Here is an 8,377-nt window from a genome sequence, read left to right as displayed (position 1 = left end):
AGACAACATTACCTAGTTGACAGTACTGCTTGAGGTAGCCATTGCTGTTTGCTGTGTTCCTGTGTCGTACTGCATGCTATTTCGTTCTATTTCCTTTCCTCGTGGTAAGTGTGCACAGCTGTTGCAGTTAGGATCTTTATCATATACACTAATATATAATATCACTACAGTTTTGATTACGAACAACATTTAAGCGATTTTTACTTCCGTACGTGATTTCTGCTTTCGCTGAAGCATGAAGCAGAGGTTGAGATGGCTGCACTGAGGGAGGTAGGTGTGGCTTGTTCCCCATGGCGGTTGATGTGGGGACTGGGCTCGTTTGCTCCGTTCCCATCAATCCTTTCTGTACAATTTGCCAACTTACAGCTAACACATTGTAGTTATCCTGAACTTAATTGTAACGATTTTAGGGGTGGTAGTACTGGGATCTAGGGGTGTGCATAACAGTTTGATCATAATCTAACATTTATTTACTTCTTAAAACAATCGTAGACACAAGTTCTCTATCAGGAGGGGCGATCTCCAGATTAGCTCTGTACTTTATTATTAATTAAGAAACAACAAGCGATAATCGTTAAAATAGTATCAAGTTGGCCAAATATGATATAGAAATTTAAACCACTTTCTAATAATAAACAGAACAGTTTTACATCAACAATTATTATTAAAATTAACTTCAGCCAGAACTATGCCTGTAGAATACTATCTGAACAGAGCTGAACAAGAAATGAACTCGGAAGCAATGTCCCTGAGCTTGTGAGAGACCAGATGTTACTCCAAATCACCAACAGATCCTTTAGACAGCAGATAAAGCTCTTTCAGACTAAGCACTAGATATCGGCCACTACCACCAGCCTCAGCAGTTGGATTACAAGATATTCTAACTTCACTTGCTCATAAATCACAAAACACAGAAAATAGTACACATACCTTTTCACTCAGTACAGCGTCCATAGTTTAGGATGGTACAGTGAAACATCTTTCAAGCAGGCAAGAGCAACTTCCTCTCAATACACGGTCCCGTTGCTTCTCAATAACATGTGCACAGTAGACTCAACACACTGGCCCACTATTGAATAGTACCAACGCAGAGTCAGATGTGCTCACACCGTCTTCCTCGTTCGAGCGATCTGTCCAGGCTGGCCGGCCGCGGTGGCCGAGCGGTTCTAGGCGCTGCAGTCCTGAACCGCGCGATTGCTATGGTCGCATGTTCGAATCCTGCCTCGGCCATGGATGTGTGTGATGTCCTTAGGTTTAAGTAGTTCTACGTTCTAGGGGACCATTTTGACCAGGCTGATCGCTCCACAGGATTTTTTGGCGCAGCAGTGCTGCTCCTCCAGTCTACGATGTTCCCTGTCAGGGCTTGCGGCCACCATGTGCATTACTCCAACAGCATAGCACACTCTACGCTGGACTCGCTCAGCGGGAATTCAAGTCCGCTGTTACTTGTGAGGGAAATGAACCGTCAGATTTAATCTCCATGGGCATTGGAGGTTGATGGAAAATTTCAAATACATTCGAAGAGAACAGTCACCATGATCTGATGAGATAATACGGAGGAACTACAAGGAGGGACCTTAAATCAAGAGGGTCGAATGGCTGGTTCAAATGGCTCTGAGCACTATGAGACTTAACTTCTGAGGTCATCAATCCCCTAGAACTTAGAACTACTTAAACCTAACTAACCTAAGGACATCACACCCATCCATACCCGAGGCAGGATTCGAACCTGCGAGAGTAGCGGCCAGGCGGTTCCAGACTGTAGCGCCTAGAACTGCCCGGCCACCCCGGCCGGCCAACAGGGTCGCAGACTTCTGCACCACATCTTCTGATTTGTTAATGAAAGTTTGCTGCGTTTTCGTATGGACTCTATGTTCCCCTCGCCATGGGTCAACGAGTTGAGCACTCAACTACCCAGCATGTGCATGTGGGCAGCAGAACAGTGTCAGAACGTAAAACAATAACGAGAAATGTAGACATGCCAATAATTTATTAACTGTGGCTGACAATTAGGATTGTACATACTGCTCTGGTAATAGTCATCGGAATGGTTTAATAAAATGATTACGGACTAGAAAAATACGGGGAATTTCAAAGGAATTCGTGAAATGTCTAAAGATTATGCTTTCAGTGCTAATGAAGATAGAAATGTTGCGCCGAAACCCCTCTTAGCAGCCTTCTCAATCCGTGGCCAGGCATTTCGTTGCCAGGGTGGAAATAATGCAGACTTTCCATGGTGCAAGACGCCAGCCCATAGCAGTGGCGAGCGCAGCTGCCTCATGCTGCAGCCTGACGCTAAACCGCTTCAGCCCCCTATGTGACCAAAGGCGTGACCGGTCACATAATGAAACTGGGCAATTCCTCCACAAATCTCACCACCCGGTAGAAGCGGTCTCTGCCTTCGACTCTTGCCTTTGCCGAGAACTACTCCATGCCAGCTGTTAGTCCCGCGTGGCTCACTCTGTCTTACCCATAACTAGAAGCCACCTCTGCTAGCTCCTGGTCTATGGCCTGCTTCTTGACCTAATGCTGGCAGTGTCTGAATGGGCGCCATCCAGCTGCGGTCTTCTCCAGGATGTCATGTGTCAGCTCCAAGGGCATCTGCAAGGGGTCCTGGGTTTGCCAGTCCATGCCTGGGCACGTCTTTCTGTTGTGATTGTTCAGACCACATACAGTGAGAGTGCTGTCAGCCAGTGTAGGAAATGTGAGAGAGTAGGTCATCACAAACGAGACTGTAGACAGAAGAAAGGGTATGATGGAAAAGCACAGAACGGGAACGGTGACGCACTATTAAGCTGCAATGGGTGCACCAAGGCCATCAAAAGGTGCTCCCCTTAAATTCTGGCACAACTAAAACGTGCACAAAGGAGAAATATTGGTTAATTGGTTTAATGGGTGGAAAGGAACACAAGTTTTCATTGGACACAGGTGTGTATACGTCTTGGCAAGTTTGGACCTCATGGGAAAGAGGCAGTTATAACCTCCACTTTGTAAGTTATCGGGAGTGGGAAGTAAAGATGTGTATTCATTGGATTCAGCCATACTGAGCTTTCCGTTGGGGGCAAAACATTTCCAGGAATATATGGAAGTTTTGCTTCGTATAGGCGATCTTTACTTGCTGATCCTAGGGTGTGATTTCCAATATAAGCATCTCACTGAAACTGACCTGGTCAGAATATAGCAGAATTTGGTGGAATATAATCTCATCTGGGGAAAATTGTTGTCAGTGCTACTCTGCTACAAGCTTCATCTCTCATTACAATAAAATAAACCGTATATGAAAGCACTATGGATCAATACGCACAATAAAGTGCCACAAGTACCGGGAAACTTCTGTGGGCGACAGTAGGAACGTATTTGCCAGTACTTGTTAGGTGTGCTTTATCCATTGGGAGAAAACGATGAATTAGATAAAGCACAGTGTATTGCATGCGTATGGAAAATTGATGGTGTGCAGGTAGGGCACGGCGGTGTACATAATTTTGGGAGCGAAGACATGGGTTTGTGTCAGGGGTTGTTGGTTCTAAGTTTTGATATTTTATCTGAAGGTGATGTGAATGGGATGAATCTGAACCCTAGTTATAAGCAAGTCATCAGTGTAACTGCATTATGGGAGAAAGTGAAACATTTAGAAGGAATGGAGAAATTATCAATAGAGGAATTATTATTAGAACCAGACCGCCAGTGACGTAAGACAGAATTCCGACGTAACGAATCCTCTGTATACGTAAACTGTATTGTGTACCTGATCGCCTACAACCAGAGATGAACGAGTTCATTAATCAACAATTATTGGACGGTATAACTGAGGGAAGTACCAGTCCATGTGGTCCAGCAGTTCTGATTGTACCAAAGAAATGTACAGGGCGAGTAAAAAACGACTTTACAACTTTGGAATTGTATAGAAATTCATTGACATGACTTAAAAGAGTTGGTGGGTGTGTCATTTTGTAACAAATAACAAGTTTGATTCACGAAGTGCATCAGTGTCCCATTCCGCCATCAGCAGAGCCAACATACCGTACAGTCAAAATGGCTACTTTCACTGGCACGAAGCGTGCTCGCTGTGTGTTTTGGTTTCGTGAAACGATCTCTGCAACAACCGTTAGGCGTAAATTTCGCGCTGAATGCGCTAAAGAATGTCCAAGCAGGCCTACAATGTACTCATGGCAATTTACTTTGTTGAGACGGATTGTTCACAGTGACACGATAAACTACCTGGTCGCCAGTGTGTTGATGATTATGTCGAACAGATTAGGGAGAGCTTTCCCCACAGTCAACGAAAACCAATTCGACGTGCGTTTCGTCAGACTGACATTCCACAAAAGAGTCTTTGGGGAGTACTGCGTAGACGTTTACACTTGAAACCATACAGATTCACAATGTCACAGCACAGTAGTAATGCAGGTAAGGCTGGCCGCTAATGGGAATTCTGTACGGAGATATTGTATTGCATAGAAGCAATGAGACATTCCTGAACATAATAATCTTCAGTGGTGAGTCAACATTTCGTATCAGTGGCATGGTGAACACCTATAACTGCAGAATATGGGGCAGCGAAAATCCATGTGAAACTCTGGAACACGTTCGTGGCAGCCCCAAAGTTAATATGTTTTGTGCCCTTAGCAAATTGAAAGTATACGTCCCTTTCTTCTTCATGGAGAAAACTGTCACTGGTGTTGTGTATATGGATATGCATGGAATTTTTTAATTACACAGGTCGATGAAGGTGACAGAGATGGGATGGTTTACTGCCAGCGAGACGGTGCACCACCTCATTTCCTCAACGAAGTTCGAGGTTTCCTCGTTAATCGCTTCACATGTCGGTGGATTGGCCATGAAGGGCCAGTCGCATGGCCATCTCGCTCCCCAGACTTGTCACCACGGGACTTCTTTCACTGGGTTTTCATTAAAGATCGTGTCCGCCCCGGTAGCTGAGTGGTCAGCGCGACAGAATGTCAGTCCAAAAGGCCGGGGTTCGATTGCCGGTTGGGTTGGAGATTTTCTTCGCTCAGGGACTGGGTGCTGTGTTGTTCTACTCATCATCATTTCATCCCCATCGACGCGCAAGTCGCCGAAGTGGCGTCAAATCGAAAGACTTGCACCCGGCGAACGGTCTACCCGACGGGAGGCCCTAATCACACGACATTAAAGACCCTGTGTACATTCCTCCCCTAGCAAACAATGTAGCAGGCCTGTAAAACCGAATCTAATCTGTCGTTGCACAAGTCACGCCCGATTTGCTGCAACGTTTGTAGGAAGAAACTGATTTCTGACGGCATGTTTGTCGCATCAGAAATGGTAGTCACATTGAACCGAAATTACATTTCAAACTCGAGATTGCTTGCTACAAAGTAACACATCCGCCGAGTCTGTAAGTTATCTCAATAAACTGCGATATCATTCCAAAATTGTAATGTCCTCTTTGATTCACCCTGTGTTGATGGAACGAAGGCATATCAGCTTTACTGAAACGATAGGTATCTCAATAGTTGTTCGGATATTGCCGCATCTCTAATCGGAAACACAACGAAAACCTTGGACAATATGAGGTAGTGTAGATATTTTTCCACCACCGATCTGCAGTGACTATCACCAGCTAAATATAATAATGGCCAGAAACACCATTTGTGGTTCCTTGGGGAAATTACCAGTATTGACACATGCAGTTTGCATTAAAGAATGCGCCAGACAAATTTCAGCGTTTGTTCGTTGGAGTTATGAGAGGGCTGAAACCGAGGCAATGTGTGGGTATTTGGGCGATACAATTGTTTTTGCAGAACATATGGAAATAGATGTGTAACGATTAAGGAAAATGTTTGAGAGGTTATGAGCAGCACACTTGACTCTCAATATAGAGACATGTCACTGCATTACAGGAGATGCGTTACTTAGGATGTGTAAATAGTCATAATGGGGTATGGAAAGATTCTACAATCAAGTAGGCCATATTGAGTTTTCCAGTGTATTAGACTTGAAAGCAGTTCCAATCAATTAAAGGGGGGGGGGGGGGGGTTAAGAAATTATCATAGGAAATTCTTTCTCGTAAATCTGTAAGGAATAATCCACACAGTTATCAGAGATGACGACAAGGCCTTGGTAAAGGAAAGTGAGTTGAGTGCCACATAAATTTTATGTATAGGTAGCTGTAACATAAGAGGAGGTTTTAATATTAAGGAATTATAGCTTACACAAAATATGAAACAAATAAATATAAATTTTTCCTTACTAAAAGAGCAAAGAACAAAGTAAGAGGGCAGAAAGATGTACATAATTACACATTAATTTACAGTGAAATTGAACAAATAATTTCAGAAGAACAATCAGGCTTCATAATTGGACATTTGTGTATAGATAATATATTGTATAGATAATACACCTGCAATAAAACGAATTATTAAAAAAATCAGGAATTTGGCTTAGCAAAGTATTTAGCATTTAGAAATTAAAATAAAGTCTTTGATAAGGTGAAACGACACCTTTTTTGGAAAAAACTAGAAAAAAAACGTTTTCTCCAAACACCATCTTAATAGCATAAAGATTTGAGTAAATACAAGAAGTTCAGACTTGAAAATATTTGGAGAAATTTTAATAAACTGCGCTGTTTGACAAAGATGTACTCTGTCACCCACTTTATTTAATTGTATATTGACAACCTGCTTATGAAGTAAAAAGGTGCAATACAGATGGGAATTAAAATAGTGTCTAGCATACCATTAAGTTATCTATTATGTGCCGATTATCAGATAATTCTACAGGAAATAGAAGCTAATTTTCAAAGAGCAGTATATTGAATGAGCCAAAATTTAATATACGGCAATTTAATTACATCCATGAATAAGACTAAGATAACGGCTTTCAAAGGGAAGAATCAATCAAGTATATTACCTATGGTGATATTAGTTTTAATTGTGACAAAGACATTGAGAAGAATGTTAACAAATTCCAAGCTATCTATAGAGGAATTGGAAGAATTTTGGGAAGAAAAAAAAGACAAGAAAGTAAAAACAAATAAATTTCTATAAATTTATGGCTGTATCTATTCTAATAAGGACCTATGGTTCCAATTTATTGACAATAATAAGAAAAAGAAAAATTATGTATACAGGCAGCGGAGATAATGTACGTGAGATATGGAAAGGGCTGTAATAAAATGGATAACACAAGAAATAAAACAGTGGGATCAGATACAAGAATCTTTTCAGTTCATGACAAGACGCAAGACAGCAGAATGAAATGGAGGGATCATGTTGATAAAACGATAGACAATGTATCGGCAAAATAATAACGAATTATTGGCCAACTGGAAAGAGGGATCTAGGAAAACCTCATAAGAGATGTAAGAGGTGGCTGGATGATAGAGACTGGAACATGTGACTGTAACGCCTAATCCTTGGAAGAAGATGATGTTGATGGCGGTGATGACGATGATAATAAAATTTATCATGAAGTTTGCCGAAGTAGCATGACTCCTCACACATTTTCTGAAAGAAATATAAAGTTCCGCAGGCCGTCAGAATGTGAAGGTGTGTTTGAAGAAGTGAACGAGTTGTTGACAACTAGTCTAGTACTGGTCTTTCAGAATTGGCAAAATGGGTTCACGCTATCTCGTAACGCAAGTAATCATGCCTCGACTACGGGTTAACCCAGGATGCAGATGTGAGAGAATATCCAGTCACCTATGCATCGTTTCAATTAAATTACACAGAGAGAAACTGATCTATCACGGAGAAGAAAATGCTGAGCTCATATGTGACATGGCATACTTCTTATGGTACTTTGTATATACGTACATTGATGAACAAAACATTATGACCACCTGCTTAATAGCTTGTTTGTCTGTCTTTGGAGCGAAATACATCGCTGATTCTTCCTATCAGGGATCTGACAGTTTGTTGGTAGGTTTGTGGAGGTACATGTCAATACGTGCTTACGCACAGGTCATGTAATTTGCATAAATAATGACCTGCTGATATGCTTACGCGGTGATGGCGTTCGACAGCGACCCGCATGGCTTCCATAGGATTTACATTAGGCAAATCTGGTCGCCGAGGCATCCACCTGAGTTCTCTGTAATTCTCCTCAAACCACTGTGGCATGGTTCTGGCTCCTAGACACGAACAACTACACTGCTGAAAGATGATATCGCCGTCGCGGAAGAAGTCAAAGTGTGCAGGTGGTTTGCAGCTGCCAGCGTGTCTTCGATTATTACCACAGTTCCCAAGCAAGCGCAGGAGATTGTCTCTCACAGCATTACGGCTCCCACCAGCAGACATCTACGGCACACTGCACGGTTCGAGCCGCCATTCACCTCGATGACAGCGTTTGTGGAGACGACCATTGACCTACCATAGCAAACATGTGATTCACCTGAAGA

This window comes from Schistocerca serialis, chromosome 5 (assembly GCF_023864345.2).
Source record: "Schistocerca serialis cubense isolate TAMUIC-IGC-003099 chromosome 5, iqSchSeri2.2, whole genome shotgun sequence".
NCBI classification, from domain to species: domain Eukaryota; kingdom Metazoa; phylum Arthropoda; class Insecta; order Orthoptera; family Acrididae; genus Schistocerca; species Schistocerca serialis.
This window is presented reverse-complemented; position numbering follows the sequence as displayed.